The sequence below is a fragment of the Nilaparvata lugens genome, chromosome 1 (genome assembly GCF_014356525.2).
Source record: "Nilaparvata lugens isolate BPH chromosome 1, ASM1435652v1, whole genome shotgun sequence".
Lineage (NCBI taxonomy): Eukaryota > Metazoa > Arthropoda > Insecta > Hemiptera > Delphacidae > Nilaparvata > Nilaparvata lugens.
The window spans coordinates 69,761,447-69,781,648 of NC_052504.1; the positions used below are offsets into that span (position 1 = coordinate 69,761,447).

The 20,202-nt window shown below is 34.3% G+C and overlaps 1 protein-coding gene across 2 annotated transcripts in view; it reads right to left on the reverse strand.

Moving 5' to 3' along the window:
• LOC111045654 (dual 3',5'-cyclic-AMP and -GMP phosphodiesterase 11) overlaps positions 1-20,202 on the reverse strand; it is a 169,553-nt gene that overhangs the window by 108,029 nt on the left and 41,322 nt on the right. For both annotated transcript variants that reach the window (XM_039441487.1, XM_039441468.1), the window contains exon 2: positions 16,355-16,459. The gene's annotated coding sequence lies outside the window, so the exon portion shown is untranslated. The remainder of the gene's footprint in view (positions 1-16,354; positions 16,460-20,202) is intronic.

Below are 20,202 nucleotides of genomic sequence, written 5' to 3' on the forward strand. Positions count from 1 at the left end.
AATATTAGAGTAAAAATCAGACTATAGAATTGTTCATCATAAATCAGCTGACAAGTGATTACACAGATGTGTGGAGAAGCCAGTCTATTGCTGTATTTCCATAAGGTCTATAGTTTCAATCAGGTACTTGTGGATGAGAATACTGCGTGAGGTCTACTGTTCATAGAACTACTAGTAGAATATTGTGCATTCTTCAAAAAATACACAACTCGTATTTATGTTAAGTTGAAAATAGTTGTTCATTGTGATGTGATTGCGATTAGCGAAAAACTGGATCTAATGGGGTTGCTCCAGTGGCAAAGTCATAAAAATCAACATTGTACATAATTAAATTGTATTGTTCTGTTGAAGTTTTAGATTGTTTTATTTATTGAAAAAAAAGTATCCATGAGGTGTGAAAAATTGCTCGCCTCTCTCAAAGTGCGTCAGTAGTTTTATGGGGTCGGCATACAGATTGAACACTGTTGTCACAGTATACATACAGTACGGAAACTTGGCTATACCCTGACGCCAAAATCCGCCATCTTGTTAGAAAGCGCCGCATTGTAATAGTATTGATTGTAGGTTCGGATCACTTTAATGATCCGGATCAATTGATCTCATTCACTGCCACGAGCCAATCAGAAGACCAGGATTGGAACTTCCCAAGGTCACGTGACGTGTTTAGTATTGGGGTCATGTAAAAAGCATTGGTAAGATAGGCGATTGATTACAAGTTTCCATTCTGTATCTATTCTGTGCTGTTGTCTCAGTGACGAAATCATCAGCTACCTCACTCATACTACTTGGAGCAAACTGAAGAATATCTATTGACTATTAGTTATAGATGAGGTATATTGGTATTTGGGGTATATTGAGTCTATTGTATGAGGCAACTGTATCACTATTGAATACATTTTATTTGGTATATATTTTCATGTATTAGAGGTCAACTTCAGAAGAGGGACTTAAACGGGTCGTCACTTGTATCTTACTCGCTCTAATATAATGAGTGACGCGTTTGTACATTCTTAATATTAATAATATTTGAATAGGACTCTGAGATTTGAACTAAGGAAAATTGTAGACTTATTATTGAATTATGAAAGTTAGATATTTTGCATATAAGACAATTTGTGCCTCTTGATTGAAAGAGCTTTAGAAGATCTCTTCCCAATACAAACATTTCAGAAATCATTAACTCAATAATTCACAAATGAAAATGAGATTTATAATAAAGCATGGAATAACTTTACTAGTCATTTTTTAAAGTTACTTCGATACTTCTAATGCATTTTAGAATTGGCTAAGCTTTATAGATAGTGGATCCCATTTAAACTGAACCAATTTGATATCTGACAGATGGCAATCCTCGTTAAAAATTTAATAAGATAATGGGTCGCTTATTAAATATAGCTTATTTACAGTCAATTAGTTATCAGTTCGTTTAGATTTTGTGAAACGTTCTGTAACACACGTTGCCTTCACTCACTTATCATTCTCACTCATCCTTATCTAATGTGCTTGCATGATTTCTTACACGTTGGATAACTCAAGTTTTTCTTTTTTCCAACTACTTTGACCAGCCAGTGAGAATAGAAATTTCGTATTAGTACCTTGAATAGAGGAGATAGACATAATTATTACATATCTTATCTGGAGCATACGCATACGATAGAAAATTGCGATAGTGCGATATCACGTATAAAAATTGTAGTCACTAGTTGGAGGAGGCAAATTTGAATGGACACTCTCGATAAGAACTATTGCTGATCCTGACATTGGTTTGATTCCTTTTTCTCTGGCAATGAGAGTTACACCCCTCAACTTATTACCCACACACACTCACACTTATATGGGCAACATGAGCGGATAATAATCAAACACTGTTATATTGTTTCAATATGACACAGTAATATTACACATTATAATTATGTAACTTCATGGCCGCATTAACAGGCTATTTAAATACAAATTACTTTAGTATAAACACTGGTTTAGTTCATGGTCATTATAGTTTCATGCCACATGATAGTACGTACTGAAGCATCGTTCTGCTCCACACACCTTTGTTTTGTTGACTCATTCAAAGACAGAGAGATAGAAGCAAAATGAAGAGAGAGAAGCGGAGTGATAGAGGAGTGAGAAGTAATCTTGAAAGAAAGCAGTAATAGTACTTGAATGTTGTATTATGGACTTGACTTCAGTAGGGACAAGCAGTCAGCCAGAGGCGTGGGATGCGGACATCCCTTTTCTGTCGTCTGGTCTCAATCTCTCTCTCTCTCTCTCTCTCTCTCTCTCTCACTTTCTCTCTTTCTCTCACCCTCTCTCTTTATTTGATCATGTCTCTTATTGAGTGCGTCACAATATACAGCTTGGGAAATCTTAGATCATCCCCATTATCTGCATGTGTACATTATTTACAAGATAATAATTGTTTTAATCGAAATGAATGAGTTTAGTATTTGAAGGGGGGAATCTTTGATTCATTTCCGGTTATATAACCGGATGTATTGTATGTTTTACAGTTTTACATGTTTACAGTTTTGATTGTGAGAGATAAGACAATAAGGCCCGTAAGCAGATAGATACAGTCAATTTGAACGGAGAAATGTCAGCTGATCGTTAAAACTCCGTATGAACATATTATGATGCAACCATATCTACAAAGTAAACGTGGTTCAACACTAAACGTGGATAGTGTATATGGCCCTGAGGAGTAACTATAATAATATGGCAGTGATAACTATATGAAATATTATGAAATGCTAATATTTGAGTATACTGACGAAGTTGGGCAAAACCTTTTGTGCCATAAAAATATAAGTAGATAGTGAGAAACTTTAAATTCACGCTCATGTTTGAGAAGATTTCTCTGTATCCCACATGCAAATGGAATTAGCAAAACCATTCCAATGATGAAAATATATGTAAAATGTGAGATAATCCATATTTTAGCTCGCAGTAAAACAATAGATGTCAATGGAATACATAAAATAATTTGAATAGTTTCGAACACAAGCTACAAGAGACCTTCACATTGGTTTCAATAGATGCAGCATCGGCGTTAAGTATGTAATATTCTCTCTCTCACCTTGGAACAATGATCATCTTATGACACGAAGGTTTTTGAATTTCAAAACAAGTACAGCGCATTGACTGAAAAATTTAGCGTGCATAATCGCTTTAATGGACGTCGCATTCAATTCTCATGCAATAACGAAGGTCAAGCTGGGATATTCACGGTCTCACAATTTGGATTTTAATTAATGTCTTCCTCTATTATTGCTTCGCATACAGAAGTGTACACACCACGATTTGCCATTAGGACAGACTTGGAGAATTGAAATACGCCTCTATCGTAATTATTTCAAACTATAATGTACAGAAGCCATTAAACCTTAATACACGTGAGATCCTGCATTGACTCCATCATTAAATCACTGTCAATGTTAATGTGAATATTACCTCGATTTAGACTGGTGCTCAAATTGATTTTCTTTCTTCTGAATTTTGTGGATTTTTTAATATATTTCGTGAGTTGAAAAAATATTGTTTATCTCATATTTTTTATCTCATAATCATTTTAATCCTTTTTCACTCTCACGTTTCTTATGGCAATGAATAAAAAGCAAGTATGAAATTTACATTAATCTGCAGGATTATGTCTATATGACATCAATTTGAACCCCTTTGTTATCTGTTGCCTTTGAAATGAACGAGAGGGAAGAGAGGATACTAGAAGATGTTGAAAGCAAAATTGAAAAGGATTGAATGAATGTGGATGAAAATTATTTGATGAAGGATTATCACCAATGAAGGATTATTTGAACTTAGGATCAGCACCCAGAACATGAACGACATTAACAGCAAGAAAGACCACAACGCTTCAGAGCTACATAAACTGATTGGAATATTGTAATCTTGAACAGTAAAAGTTTCTCCCACAATAAAGATCTCTGACCAAATAGATTGAATCTCGTTGAACTTTCATTTATACTAACAAACAGAATCATTTTTCAAGATCTTTAAATGTTTTTTAACAAGTTCACAAAAATTTATGAAAAAAATGTTTACTCCCACACTCACAACATTAATTTGTTCTTGTATGCAGTCTTACGAAAATCTGTGGGAAACGAGCATCACTTCTCAGCTTCAACTAATATTGATATTATGATGAATATGACTTCTGATCAACGTGGGTTAGTAAGGATTGAAGAGTTTAATTATTATTGTTTGTGTGAGCATCGAAGCAAATCATAATTATCAATTAAAAATTGTTTTGCATTCAAGAGGAAGGATAGCAGTTACAACAGGATGTGTATGAGGGAGATGGAGAGCATGAATAAGTGGCGTAGGCTGGCAAGTTTATCTTATGAGTTTTTGTGAGGGCGTTTATTGTTGGAGGGGATACAGTAAAGTCCATTCACGGAAAGCCCTCATTTCATTCATGCTTCCAACTTCTAACTCATTCATAAACTAGAACGAGTCAGCATCCAGCCGGAACACAGCTTGCTTCATTGTGTGGTTGGTAGGAGGCGACGTGTGTGTGTGAGAGAGTACTATGGAGTAGAGTGACAATGAATGATTCAGATGCTGGAAAGGGGCATGAGAAGGAGTCACTCAGCAAGCTATTACATCAAAACGAGCTATCAGATTGTGTGGGCTTAACGGTTCTTGACAACAATATAAAATTGTAACGAATCTGCCGCGCATGTTGTTACAGATTAAAAGTGGAAGAGATTTCAAAGAATCTCTGCACTTTAGCATCGACAATAATATTATTAGGCTATGTTGAAGCTTCTTCTGTAATAAGATGAGAATTTGGAAAAATATTCATTAACGTCATTATACTGCAGTAACTTACATAGGCGATTCTCTTACAACAATTTTCATTTAATTCATTATAAGACTTAAGGTAGAAAATCTTTTGAGCTTCAGACTTCTGTACATTAGTATTAATACTACTGTGCAACTACTATTTTTGATAATTCTGACTATTATTGACTTATAGAGATGTGAAACATATATATCAGGCTTATTCCATTACATATTGTGGTGCGTTTTTTAACGGCTTCACACATGTAGGGTGAATCTTGTACTGAGTCAATGGTGTAGAGGCTATAAATTTTGCAATGCGTGTGTGGACGCTGAGTGAACACCAGACTGATTGATTCACTACAAGATTCATACAATTGTCGGAATCGCGGGAGGCCTAAACGCTCGCTCACCCTTGATTCTTCTAATGACAGATTGTATAATGATGAAATTTTTATAAGTAGTGTAGCGGACGCTAAACACTGAATACGGATACCTTAAAATTATTACCTGTGAAGAATGAGCATACAAAATCATACAGGTCGAGCAAAAATCCCGATGTAGCTAATTTACGGGACTGCGTCTCTAATAAGTTCCGAAGGATTAAAGATACGGTATTTGAACCAAATATCGTTCAGAATATATTTCGAGAACAGAGTCTTGTCGGGTTTTAAGCTCTATTGTAGGAATTTATATGATCTATGGCTGCCTCTGCTGTACAATTGATGCATTCGCTCCAAAGTCGAGGTAGGTAACAGATAAAAGCTGATGTATGAGCAGGTAAGGACAAAGAATAAATATCTCGATCTGACCCCACTCGCTACATCCACTTAGACCTGTTCCAATATCCAGCTTGATTCAATTATTCTAATGATCGTATTCGATCGGTTCTTGATGATATAGAACGTATCAGACACAATAATTGACAGGCTTAAGAAATAATCGAACTCAGAAAGCGAATTAACAAAACTGAAATATATTATAATAAAATATGTAATCATACAGTGCAGATTCAGAATTTGATTTACAGGTTGATAATAATTTAGCATTAATAGAATAGTTAAAAATTTTCTTGTGCTTGCATGATACCATGCGTGATTCAACAGAATTTTACAATTGATAAAATTGAACAGTTTTGAAAAAATAGTGAAAAAAAAATGAATTACAAAATATATTTTAAAGTTGCTCGGGGTCGTGGTTCAGGCAGCGGAGGATAGTTAATCAACTACAAATTCTTAGAAATTAAATATGAATAAATTTTAGGCTCTTAATAACTAAAAGCGCTTGTCGGCGTGGCCAATAATTTAACGAAGAAAAAATTTATGTTTTTCTGCACTGAAATATTTTCGAAGCGTAGATTGGGGCCCCTTTTAAAACTTATAACTCACGTGAATTTCCTTGGCGGTCGTGGTTTTCTTCTTTAGATCAAAAATCGTTTGATCGGCAGCAATCCAGGCTTCGGTTTCAGCACGTGGGGAATTTTAATTTAATATTTCCTTCACCAAATTAATTAAGGGATAATTTACTTTAAACTTTTAAATTTATCGATTGATGAAAACAGAAATTTACAAATAACAAATAAATTGGCCTAAAATATCGGCTCACAAATAGAACATTTAAAATCGAACAAGAAATTTTCACAAATAGGTCTTTGGTAACTATAAAAAGAGATCTGCACGGTGAGGATTTCAAAAGGGAAGTGCTGTCTTTTCTCTAAGCTTCTAGGCTAGACCTTGCTTCTCAGAATCTCGATGTAATAATTTGCATAAAAATTTGCCATTGGTAGAACGCTTGTGACGTAGACATGACGTCAGTGGCAAGCAGTAGAATACAATTCCTTTAATTACAATAATAATTCAATTCATGTAATTCTTAAAACTGCTTAATCTTATAGACATAGTTCCTCTCATACAATGTACATGTGCTAGCGTAAATGATAAGGCAGGGTTGTTGTCTGATAATAGATTAACATGTGTTGCTTTCAAACGATCACCTTCTTGGTGCTATTTCTATGCACTGTGATTGGCTTAGACCTGCCAAAGAGATTTAATTACCATGTGGTTCAGTTGAATTAAATCATTAATAAATTAATATTCTTATACAATTTTTATTAGGTTTGAGACTGTTATAATTAATTTCTGCCATTTTATCAATAATATAATTTCATGCTATGACCTATTTAGTTACAATAAGACCTGACATATAATATAATTTCTTAAATAATAAATAATTTCAACGATAACACATACATTTTATTTTTTTTATTTGAAATTCTTGATCCTTTATGGATAGTTTTAATTTTTAGAGATGGTATTATATCTTACGTGAAGCCAGCGTGACATTTGACAATACTTTGAATTAGTCAGCTGCGTTCGAACTGTTTTAAAAACATCTGATCGATAGTAAACAAAGTGTAACCTCAAAATCAATGAGCAATTCGTAAATAATTTGTGCTTTATTTGCAAAATAATTATAATTTTATTGAATAATTTTCCTAGAAAATATTCAGTACAGAACGGTACTCTTATCAAATATACAGTTATTGATAAGTAAGCTTTATCGCTCGGTCGCTAACTATTCCTTTAGCAAATTCTTTCATTTTAAAAGGTAATCACAATTTTTTCTCTCTTTTCATGAGATCTATTTGAAAGATTCATCACACAAAAGCCCCCAGGATATTTTAAATAGGTAATTGGGAGACGAGTCGAAACAATGACTATTTGAAAAATCCGATATTGTGATGAATACACTATTTCATCTCCTTACTTCTACGAAAACTCAACACTTAACACTAAAAACAATATATCGTGCACTTTTGGCTACGAGAAAATAAATAATTGATTGTTCCTTCCATTGGATACAATCGAAATACAATAATTAATGAGGTCTCTTTGGATCCTTCATTAAAACAACTCCACAACTTCCATTCACGGGTGGCTTATGAGCAGACCCATAACTATAACAAATATACAAGATTTCACATATTACTTCTTAAGATTTGAACAGTATTTGCAACAAATATAGATTTTCATCATTTTTTCATAGTTATTACAAGTTTCGACTCTTTGGTTTGGCTTTTACATAAATTGGGTGAGAGTGTGATTTTACTTCGGTGACTTGACAATCGTCTACCGTTTGACTCGAGCAATTGCTTATTTGCGCTTAGTACGTTGCGTACAAACAGGGTTACACTTGAAATGGCTTTCTTGATTTTTATCAATGTTGGTTACAAATATTAAGTCCTTAAGATTATATTTATCAATTTGAATTACAATTCATGATCTTTTGATGCAACAGTAATAAATTTCACATTTGAAAGTAAGAATTTCATTTTCTTTGGAGTTTTTTAGAGACACATTCATATAACACAGAACATGCGCATTTCGTGCAAATTAACATAAATATATATTTTTGGTTGCGTTTTTTTTTATTTATAATTCCACATTAAATAATATGTTACATTAATTAAATAACGATATTGCTTTGATTCTATACATTGACTCTGTGATTTCGCACACATTGGTTGGTGGGACGAAGAAAATTATCGAACAGGCTTTGGTTCTGAATAGATTTTTCTATCGATTCTGTATTTCGAGGTTAGATTTACACATTTTTTCAAATAAACTTTGTTTATTTTCTTTCCTCCTATTCACTACTAATTTCATGTTATTTCTAATTTATAATTATTTTCCGTGGATGCTATAATTCTTGTTTCTATTTTTCAGTTGTGCAGATGATACCAGGCGATTGTTTCGGTGATGACTCTGACACGAGGTGGATGGCTTGATCAGGTTGGTAATTTTTAGAATTGTTTTGTAGTTTTATTTTCTTGTGTTGTTAAAGTTGATTTCGATTTCTTCATTTGAAGTGAATTAATATATTTCCTTATTGGCTGAGATGCGGCGAAGTTTAGGCTATGTTGATTAGGCTGCAGTAGAAAGATGCTAGTCTGCAAAGATATGATTCGGTGGGTAGGCTGTGATTATGACAAGTTTGATGATTTGTGTAATTCACAACGTAGCTTCCAGTTGATTAAAAGATTATTATTTCTTCCTTAAGCCCCCATCTAAATTTGATTTCGGTATTTGTTTCAAAGTTTCCCTTCCAATTTGCAACTATCCGTTTTATCAAACTTGGCTTAAAACGGATGTGCCGGTGGTGTAAATCACTTCTTACATACGTGTTTCCTCTTTGTCTGCCGGTAACATGCAGTTTGATATTTTTAAACCTGACATGCCGGTGGTGTCTGTGGGTTTTTCTTGATGATATTTTTCTTTCCTGCATGGCGGTGTACAGTTGGCTTGATTTTAACCGGACATGACTGCGGTGTGAATAGATTCTTCTTAATATTATTTTCCTGTTTTCTTGAATGCTGGTAAAAGATTTGATGTAGGATTTCAGCCTTATATGACGGCGGTGGTTGTAGGTTCTTCTAGAGACTATTTTTCTTTTCTGCATGGCGGGGAGAAATTTGATATTCGATTTTAGTCTTACATGACGGCGGTGTAGATAAACTCTATCAATGCTTTTTCTTTTCCGTGGAGCTGCTATTTTACTTGGGTGTTGTTTTGATTTAGAGGTTTTTATTTTCAGTTGTGATTTCAATTTGTTGTGGGTTTCTGTTTCATTTCTATTGTTTAGGTGACTATCTTCATGAATGCTGGGTTTATATGTTGCAGGCGCTGTCCTCGGTGGATGGACGGTGATGTGGGCGGTCGGCGGTCCGGGCTGCTCTTCTACGCGGCGGGCAACGTCCTTGGACTCCTGGTGTCCGGCGCGCGGTGGTACGGGCTGTCCCTCTACCTGATGGATGTCGTCCTCGGCCTGGCGGGTGATGTCGGCTGGTTCCTCTCGGCATTCGGCGGGGTGCGGCGCGACTCCAGTCTTGACATTCTCGGTGGGTTGGTTTTCCATACATGTGTTATGTTCGCTTGCTTGTTTGACTTTAACCACCTTTATTGTATCCTTCTCCACATGTATATGTTTCTTAATGCTGACTTCGACGCTGATTTTTCCCATATGCATATCTTCAGATATCCTATCCAATCGGTTATTTGTTTCTAAAATTGATTTATCCAGACACTCAGCTAATTTTTTGATGGTTTTATCTGTGTCGCGGAATGCTCCATCCATTCGCTGACTCAATTTCTCCAAACCCTGTTCATTTACCTTCTTTGCTTCTTGAACTTCCCTTTTTAATTCTTCCTTTGTTTGTTTGTTGTCTTCTTTTAATTCTTCCTTTGTTTGATCGCTTTTTTCATTTAAGTTTTTTATTTCTGCATTTGTTTTATTTATTGCTTCATTGGTTTTCCTTATTTCTTTCAGGATGAGGGTCCAGTCAATGGCGGGAGCGGGTGCATGGTTATCGGTTAGCCGCTGGTTTTTTATCCGAGCAACGGTGCGAGAAATGGGAGTTCCTGTTTCTGAGACGTCATCGACTGAGTGCTCTTCTGATGTTTCATCCTTCGGCTCTTGGGCTACCGTATCCCCACCAGAATGCAGCTCTCCTCCACCTGCGTCGAAGATAAATCATCCAGTACATTGGGATGGAAATCGGCGGATGCGGCGGCAGATGCGGATGGCGGCGAACAATCGGGTGAGATGTCTTCGGTGTCCGACAGACTTGGATTGACCTGGTCGTTTCCTGCCATAGTTTGCGGAAAAATAGCGCAACGAAAGTGTGCAGTGAATAAACGTGAAAGTGTTGTGATATACAAAATAATTAATAAGAAATCCAATAGAAATTGTGATAGCTTTGTAGTGAGTGAAATACAGAAAAAGTGGTTTAGCAATGTGTTCAGTGATAAAATGAGTCAAGTTAGCAATATCGTTAACATAAAAATGACAAGAACATACAGGATACACAGTGAACACTTATGCGGTAATACAGGTACGCCTCTTATAATTTATTATTACTATTATTATAAATATCTTACTTTTATAATTTCTTGCCGCAATTCAATATATAGGCTAGTGTTCTTTGCAAAATTTTATATAAAAGGGGCAGTGTTTTGTTTGAATTATTCCGCAATATATCCGTGATTTAATTTTACTTCCCTCTTTATGTTTTAAAAACTTTTAAAAATGTAAATAACTTCAATCCTCTTTTCTGTAAATATTTATAAATTGTTTCAATATAGACCTAATATTCTTCAAATAATATGACCTTTCTTATGATATCTCTTATACCTATGACTTATAGTATGACCAATTTTCGAATAACACGATAATAAAATTCTGAGTTCGATTTTTTCTCTAAAAATTCATCAATCGATAAATTTCTTTTCCGTTCAAAAATTGGGTATGGTACTTCTTGTTATTTTATATAAAAGTGAACAGTCAATGTTAAATTCGAAAAAATTCACAACCATGAATTTTTCAAAAATTTTCTCGTTGTCAGCGCTATAGTATACTGAGCAACTAAATAATCCTCGTAGTCAATTATCCACCTCTTCAATGCCTATCACTGTTGGGCGCCAAATCATGTGGTGCGGTATTTTACTCGCCTCACATATGTAGAGAGATTTGCCAAATCATGTAGTGCTGAATCTAAATGCCTCACGTTGGGCCGGCAAATCATGTGGTGCGTTTTTTAACGGCTTCACACATGTAGGGTGAATCTTGTACTGAGTCAATGGTGTAGAGGCTATAAATTTTGCAATGCGTGTGTGGACGCTGAGTGAACACCAGACTGATTGATTCACTACAAGATTCATACAATTGTCGGAATCGCGGGAGGCCTAAACGCTCGCTCACCCTTGATTCTTCTAATGACAGATTGTATAATGATGAAATTTTTATAAGTAGTGTAGCAGACGCTAAACACTGAATACGGATACCTTAAAATTATTACCTGTGAAGAATGAGCATACAAAATCATACAGGTCGAGCAAAAATCCCGATGTAGCTAATTTACGGGACTGCGTCTCTAATAAGTTCCGAAGGATTAAAGATACGGTATTTGAACCAAATATCGTTCAGAATATATTTCGAGAACAGAGTCTTGTCGGGTTTTAAGCTCTATTGTAGGAATTTATATGATCTATGGCTGCCTCTGCTGTACAATTGATGCATTCGCTCCAAAGTCGAGGTAGGTAACAGATAAAAGCTGATGTATGAGCAGGTAAGGACAAAGAATAAATATCTCGATCTGACCCCACTCGCTACATCCACTTAGACCTGTTCCAATATCCAGCTTGATTCAATTATTCTAATGATCGTATTCGATCGGTTCTTGATGATATAGAACGTATCAGACACAATAATTGACAGGCTTAAGAAATAATCGAACTCAGAAAGCGAATTAACAAAACTGAAATATATTATAATAAAATATGTAATCATACAGTGCAGATTCAGAATTTGATTTACAGGTTGATAATAATTTAGCATTAGTAGAATAGTTAAAAATTTTCTTGTGCTTGCATGATACCATGCGTGATTCAACAGAATTTTACAATTGATAAAATTGAACAGTTTTGAAAAAATAGTGAAAAAAAAATGAATTACAAAATATATTTTAAAGTTGCTCGGGGTCGTGGTTCAGGCAGCGGAGGATAGTTAATCAACTACAAATTCTTAGAAATTAAATATGAATAAATTTTAGGCTCTTAATAACTAAAAGCGCTTGTCGGCGTGGCCAATAATTTAACGAAGAAAAAATTTATGTTTTTCTGCACTGAAATATTTTCGAAGCGTAGATTGGGGCCCCTTTTAAAACTTATAACTCACGTGAATTTCCTTGGCGGTCGTGGTTTTCTTCTTTAGATCAAAAATCGTTTGATCGGCAGCAATCCAGGCTTCGGTTTCAGCACGTGGGGAATTTTAATTTAAATATCTCCTTCACCGAATTAATTAAGGGATAATTTACTTTAAACTTTTAAATTTATCGATTGATGAAAACAGAAATTTACAAATAACAAATAAATTGGCCTAAAATATCGGCTCACAAATAGAACATTTAAAATCGAACAAGAAATTTTCACAAATAGGTCTTGGTAACTATAAAAAGAGATCTGCACGGTGAGGATTTCAAAAGGGAAGTGCTGTCTTTTCTCTAAGCTTCTAGGCTAGACCTTGCTTCTCAGAATCTCGATGTAATAATTTGCATAAAAATTTGCCATTGGTAGAACGCTTGTGACGTAGACATGACGTCAGTGGCAAGCAGTAGAATACAATTCCTTTAATTACAATAATAATTTAATTCATGTAATTCTTAAAACTGCTTAATCTTATAGACATAGTTCCTCTCATACAATGTACATGTGCTAGCGTAAATGATAAGGCAGGGTTGTTGTCTGATAATAGATTAACATGTGTTGCTTTCAAACGATCACCTTCTTGGTGCTATTTCTATGCACTGTGATTGGCTTAGACCTGCCAAAGAGATTTAATTACCATGTGGTTCAGTTGAATTAAATCATTAATAAATTAATATTCTTATACAATTTTTATTAGGTTTGAGACTGTTATAATTAATTTCTGCCATTTTATCAATAATATAATTTCATGCTATGACCTATTTAGTTACAATAAGACCTGACATATAATATAATTTCTTAAATAATAAATAATTTCAACGATAACACATACATTTTATTTTTTTTTATTTGAAATTCTTGATCCTTTATGGATAGTTTTAATTTTTAGAGATGGTATTATATCTTACGTGAAGCCAGCGTGACATTTGACAATACTTTGAATTAGTCAGCTGCGTTCGAACTGTTTTAAAAACATCTGATCGATAGTAAACAAAGTGTAACCTCAAAATCAATGAGCAATTCGTAAATAATTTGTGCTTTATTTGCAAAATAATTATAATTTTATTGAATAATTTTCCTAGAAAAATATTCAGTACAGAACGGTACTCTTATCAAATATACAGTTATTGATAAGTAAGCTTTATCGCTCGGTCGCTAACTATTCCTTTAGCAAATTCTTTCATTTTAAAAGGTAATCACAATTTTTCTCTCTTTTCATGAGATCTATTTGAAAGATTCATCACAATATTAAACACAATGTAACCTGAAAGCCATACAATAATGACTCTTATTAGCTAAGATAAAATTACATCACAGAATGATAATCACTTAAGTAATACATTTTTATCTTTTCCAGTCTTGAACTGTACATATGTTAATGCTGTTTTTTGAAGGGAAGCCTCTATATCACACTGCAAAAAATTATTATTGTTAAAGTTATTATTGAACCACCTTCATTATTTAAACACGTATTCGTCAGCGGGATTGATAGATTTTCCATTATTATTTGTCTTGAGTAATCTATTTATACAGTACGGTAATATAAGTAATACACTTTTCGTGCCTATCAAAAACTAAGTTTATACTACGCTTTACAAGTTTTGAGTAGGGGACCAACTTCTAAGCATTTACTATGAAACATTGTAATCACATGAAGCTGGAAGAGAGTTAAATTTTCAGTATAATTTTGTTCTTTTTAGTTACAGCGACAAAGTTAAATTTTTTGCCTCAGACGTTTCATTTTCTCTAACGCACAGGAAGTATTATCATTTTTTGGATCGATATTATTAATGGCTTTCGAAGGTTGAATACGAAATTTTCCGCGAATGGCTTTCAACAATGTCTTATTTAATATTTTCTGCGTCTTTACCGAGAAGCTACCGAAAGCCAAGGGAATAAAGACACGAATTTCATAAACCTCGCGTGGCAGATTCTCGTAAGAGCAGAGCCCGTGTGCCTCATTGAATACTAAACGAATTTTTATTATTCTGAAACAAGAGCAGACCGGGATTGAGTTGCAAGTGCTGAGATGAAGGCAGCAGGCAGCAGGCAGCTCAGTACACCCGGACAGCTGCTATTTTTCCTCAACCTCACTAGTGAGGCAACTTCCTCTCTAAAATTATTTTCTCTCAACATTATTGACTAAACGAAAAATGTTAATGGCAAGAATGTAAGCTTGTTAGATGCAACACTACACCGATATGAGCTTGAAAATGCATGGAAGAGAGAAAAAATGTAACTTGTAAATGTGTGTTACTTACAATACATTTCAATAAAAATGTTGCAATACAAAATGTTACAGTAAGTTAGGATTACTCAGCAGGAAATTATTAAGAATTACGAACTGGAAATATAGTCTCAACTTGTCTTGAAAACCGATCAAGTGGAATACAGTAGTAGCATGCAGTAACATGAAATACATATTACAAAGTTCGCAGTTAAGTTACTCACATATTTATGATCTGAGTACATGATAAAAGTACATTGAAAGTTATATACAGTATTTACAATTCCAGAATGAGAATACCTATCAAAATACACAATAATAGATATTGGTCAAGTATTCACAATGTGCACACATTCAGAGACTGGAAGGCCCATTGTTTGGTTGATGATGATTGATGGACACCCATTGATATCCATATTGAATTGGTATTGATGCTCCTAGATATGAGTGTAATCAATATTTAATAGTAAATAGGCTACTTATGATAATCCATGACTGAAATTAAAGAAATAAAAGAAATTTAAAAGTTGTAAAAATATTTTTGGTTTGAATGATCATGATCTTATCAGAGGGAATATTCTATTTCGGAGACACGTTTTTATGCAATATGAGACGACAAGAAAAGGTTTTTGGAAAAGACATTTTAATGGCAAATTGATATCAGGATGAGAATCAAATTGGATTATGTCTTGAAAAAGGTAGAAATTCAATCAACTTGTCTGCTAAAACCCAAATGAGAAAAATAACTGATCAGAAAATTGTCTATGAGCTCTGAATTGAGTAAGCGCCAATAATGATGGAATTGGGATGAAGAATTGGGCGAGACTAGTAGACGAAATAATGAACCTCTGCAGAGAAAACGAACCACGATGATACCGCAGCGACCTCCTAATATTCAGGACAATTTTTCCACAAGATGAATAAATGAGAAAACAACGGCTGCAAGAGAGAGACGAATGATTATAATGAGGTGATTCAAATCGCAGTCGTCAGCCAACCTTTTCCCAAGTAATCAGCAATTTGAATTGAGGCCGACTTTTCCTTTCGATCTCTTTCTCTCCCACTCCGTCTCACTCCCACCCCAGGCTCCCGTTATATCTTTCTGCAAAAATTGCTTTCATTTCGACTGAGTGCACAGTGCGTTGAGTGTAGTCTAATGAAATGCGATTTGTGCAAGACTCCAGAGTACGTTCCTCTCAAAATGAGTTTCAGTTCTTGAACTCGACAACATCGCTTTCAAACGTTCGAAGGGCAAACTTCTGTGCAGTCAAATGAGATCTTTCAACTTATACAGTTTCAATAGCTTCATTTTTGAAATAGCTCAATTTCGAATTGAATCAGTGTTTTTGGAAAGAGTACCAACATATTTTGTAAAGATTGACAGAAGTGGAGAATCAACAAATTTTCAGGTTCTAAAAATCTTCAGGTGCCGGTGATAAAGAGTTCAAGAGTAGTTCCCTTATCAGAGTGGAGAAATACTTATATTTTAATAAGATCAATAATTGATGATAAATAACTGAAAATGATTTATAAATAATTAAATAATTGATAAGCAGATAAGCAGACTCACCTGGTTTTCGACGAGTGGACCAGAGGACAGGCGGCGATGGCGATGGAGCCGAGCGACCGCTTCCACTTCCGCCGTGAGACGCCAGCTTGAATTCGGCCAATCAACCTAAACACAATTAAAATATTCAAATTATCAATCAAATTCAATTAACTACTATGAAGAATCTCTCAGTTCCACAGTTCTTTGTTCGCTCGATGCTCTGATAGCTGCATGCCAAGTATAAAATGATTAATAGTAAAATAATACTTAAATGAATTAAATCTTTTTGGAAAATGATTAAGTACTTCTCAACATTCTTGAGTTAAGGGGCAGAGAAGAAAGATATTAAGGAATAATGATATTGTAATACTCTTTGGTAATAATAATGGGGAAAATTGTAGGCATCATATTCTAGATAGATCCTGAACCATCAAGGAACTATACTTTCTATTAAGTATAAGACCTATTACTTTCATTTAAAGTGGAAGATGAAATCATGTTCTGGGAGGCCGATGGCAAAAGCGACTCAAAATGAGAATGAAAGTTTGCTGTGGGCGTTACTTATAACATCCGGAAAATATTTTCATTTAGTTAGAGACGTGTTAGTAGTGAAGCAGTGAAGCCCTCACATTGAGAATACTATGAGAAGTTCTATGAACCCCGGCTTTTCGAAAGTGAGATAATGATAGGGTTAAGGTACAAAATGTACTCCCACAATAATCACGGTTCCGATGAAAAATGTATTCGGAATTCAAAAAGTCAATCCAGCTATTTTCTCTTGGAAAGTCGACTGTTTGATAAGGCAATTGTTATCGGTTCTTCCTCTGTATACATATACAACGATTTCACAAGTTTCAGCATTTTTCCTTATTACTAATTTATTTGATCTAGTGAACTTGACTATTGATATTATCCAGATTATGCAAATGAGCTGGCGCCAATTGAAATGGGTCAGAATATGGGTCAGTATAATATTTTATTCGACTCGTGATAATGCCAATTAGTTGGCGTCAATTCTGAAAGGTCACAAACTGGGTACCATACAATGTTATCCATTCATCTATTATGCAGTTGAGATGAAATGCTGCAATGGCAACATGAATGAACTCCAATAGTTTGTTCTGAATAATTGTGGGGATTGATATTGAAGCATTATTTTTAACATCATCTAACAAGTAAGATTTGAAATGATATCTAATAATTGAGAGCAATTGAATATAAGCGATTCAGTTCAGTACTTAATTATTTGTGTCATAATTGGATGGAGTTGACGTTCGTTCATTTACAACTACAGCTACAAGTTAGCTGATAGAAAATATTGGTTGATAAGAAATAATCATTGATAAATGAAATTACAAAATACTTCCAATATAATTTTCTTTTCAATGAAATAAATGATTCAACTGTCAGTTTGAATTCAATAAATCATAATTAGTTTGAGTTTTGTAATTGAGAGATTAAAACCTATAATTTCTTACGACAAAAAAGCCTAACCAAAATAGATAATTCCATCCTTTCTTCAACTAGCTTATTCTATTCACCGAGCTGTTTTTCATTCAAAGGATCGTGAACAGTCCATTTACATATTATCAGTGAGCTGTAGGTTTCACCTCCTCTTTTTATGTTATCTTATGTAAAGGTTATTTCTCGACAAATAAGGTCAAGAGTAACGATATTGTTCAATCCATTAGCATAAAGGTGACTCCTACTTATTTTTCTCTTTCCAGAATAATTCTGATACCACATTCATTGTTCCATTGTTGGAAAACGGATGCTAGGTAGATTGTTTCATAATAAAATTTGTTTGGGTTGAAAAATAATTTTCTCAAGGTTTATGGTAAAATATCTGGAATGAGATTACATAAATTTTGTGAAGCCTAATCACACTGATAAAAGTGAGTACTTTACGGACGTCATAACTTAAAAAATGGGACAGTACTCAATTACCTTAAACTTGAAATTCAAGACAATTCTTCAAGTATGTTACTGATAAATTGTAAATTAATTTGATACTACACTGCGCCAAGTCACATTCCATTCAAGTCTCCATCTTCGAAAGCTGGGATTATAAGCTTAGCACATGAAATGGATGGATGTATTTCATTCAAGATGAAAAACTCCAATTAAGCTTAGTTGAGTGCTTAGGAGATAATCTGGATCGGAGTGTCTCATTCAAAATGAAAACAAGTCATAGATTTGTCTTACTTGCAGGAATAAGAGGGGATAATACTACATAGAAGGCATTATGGGTCAAGTGATATGAGAGATGTATTGAGGATGACAAACTCCGATAAAGGTCAGTTGAAAAATATTATTATATTATGGCACGGAGAATACATTCATAATAGCGTGGATAACTAAATAGTTTGTCTTATCTGTGATGATAGCAAAAGAAGAAACAGCTACCCAATCGATGAATCTTTCTGCGTTAAAGTCAAAATCAACATCAATTCTAGCCAAAAATCGTAGGAAGTGCAACTTGATAAATATATATATTTTGCTTCATGAATACTGCCATTATTCAGATTGACTAGTGTTCTAGTAATATTATTTGTAGAATTTGTCTTCTAGCAGATTGCACTGCAAGTCATCCAGACTCATGATCTGTAGGCCTACTCCTACAGAAAGCATTAGACAAGTCCTACACCTGGGTTATGGTGAGTCCTACAGCTTTCAGTTGGTTGTATGGTCGTGCCAAACTAGCCATTACAATTTTACTTGCTGACATTTACGTCTTGAACGAACGCTTTACGAGCTTTGCAAGGAGATAAACGAGATATTAAAGAGAACACATCCTAGCTGCTGGACCTGACTGACTCCTCCATCACGTTTACAGCTTCTCACATTTTATTGTTATTCCGGAGTGAAGATGATCCCCTAGTGTTATTTTGGAGGCTGTTATTTTTTGCTAGTTTATGATGTTTTTAGATGAGAAATGCTTATTTACTGGTTAGGAAAACATAATAATAGGACAGAAAATTGGAAGAATCTCGTCCAGGCCGAAAGAACCAAGAGCCAAGGAAATATTCACCCACAGTTCTATGAGACCAAAGAATTATATTTAAATCATGATTTGAATTACAGTAATTTCATATTGAATCAGAGTATTTTTCAATGAAAATATCACAGACTACTGTATTTATTTTTTGATAATGTGAATGAAATGATTATGGAAGATTCCTCTATTCCTTAAATATCTATCTGTGAACTCATCCTTATTGTTTTTGATAGTATATATAGTTAATAATTAAATATAAAATATAAAGTCAAATAATTACAAAAGAGATCAGTCTATAAAATGGAAAGGGAAAAGTGAATTTTCCATTTGAAATTTCAATTTCCTGTTGCAACATAGATACTATAAGAATTTATCTAATGAGAAAATGAATTATGTGACATGAAGGTACATTAATCAAAGATCATTGTAATTGAATACAGTGAAGTTAAACAATGTTGGCATTGATCCATTAATTTAACAGAATGATGGAATGATGCTTGTAGGCTGGAGCAATCATACTGTGAGAAACAGATTGCAACTCTCACGGCGAGTTTTCCATTAAATTGTATTATTTGTGATCGGTGAGCATGATAAATGACCGGCCAATTGATGGAAACAATTGTAGGATGACGTGACGGGGAATGAGATTAATGGGCGCTGGTCAGTAATATGAAGGCGTTGTATAGTTTAACCGGTCATTTTCCACTAAACGGTCATTGGAACGCTTGAATTTCAATAATGCTCGTTTCCGTCGTGTTTTGCACGACTTCTGCTGCAGTTTTTTCATCTAAAATGACGTAAGCGAACTATTGCTATTCTAATTTATAGGATGCGCTTTAGTCAGTTGGAGGTCACAGTCATAATTCAATGA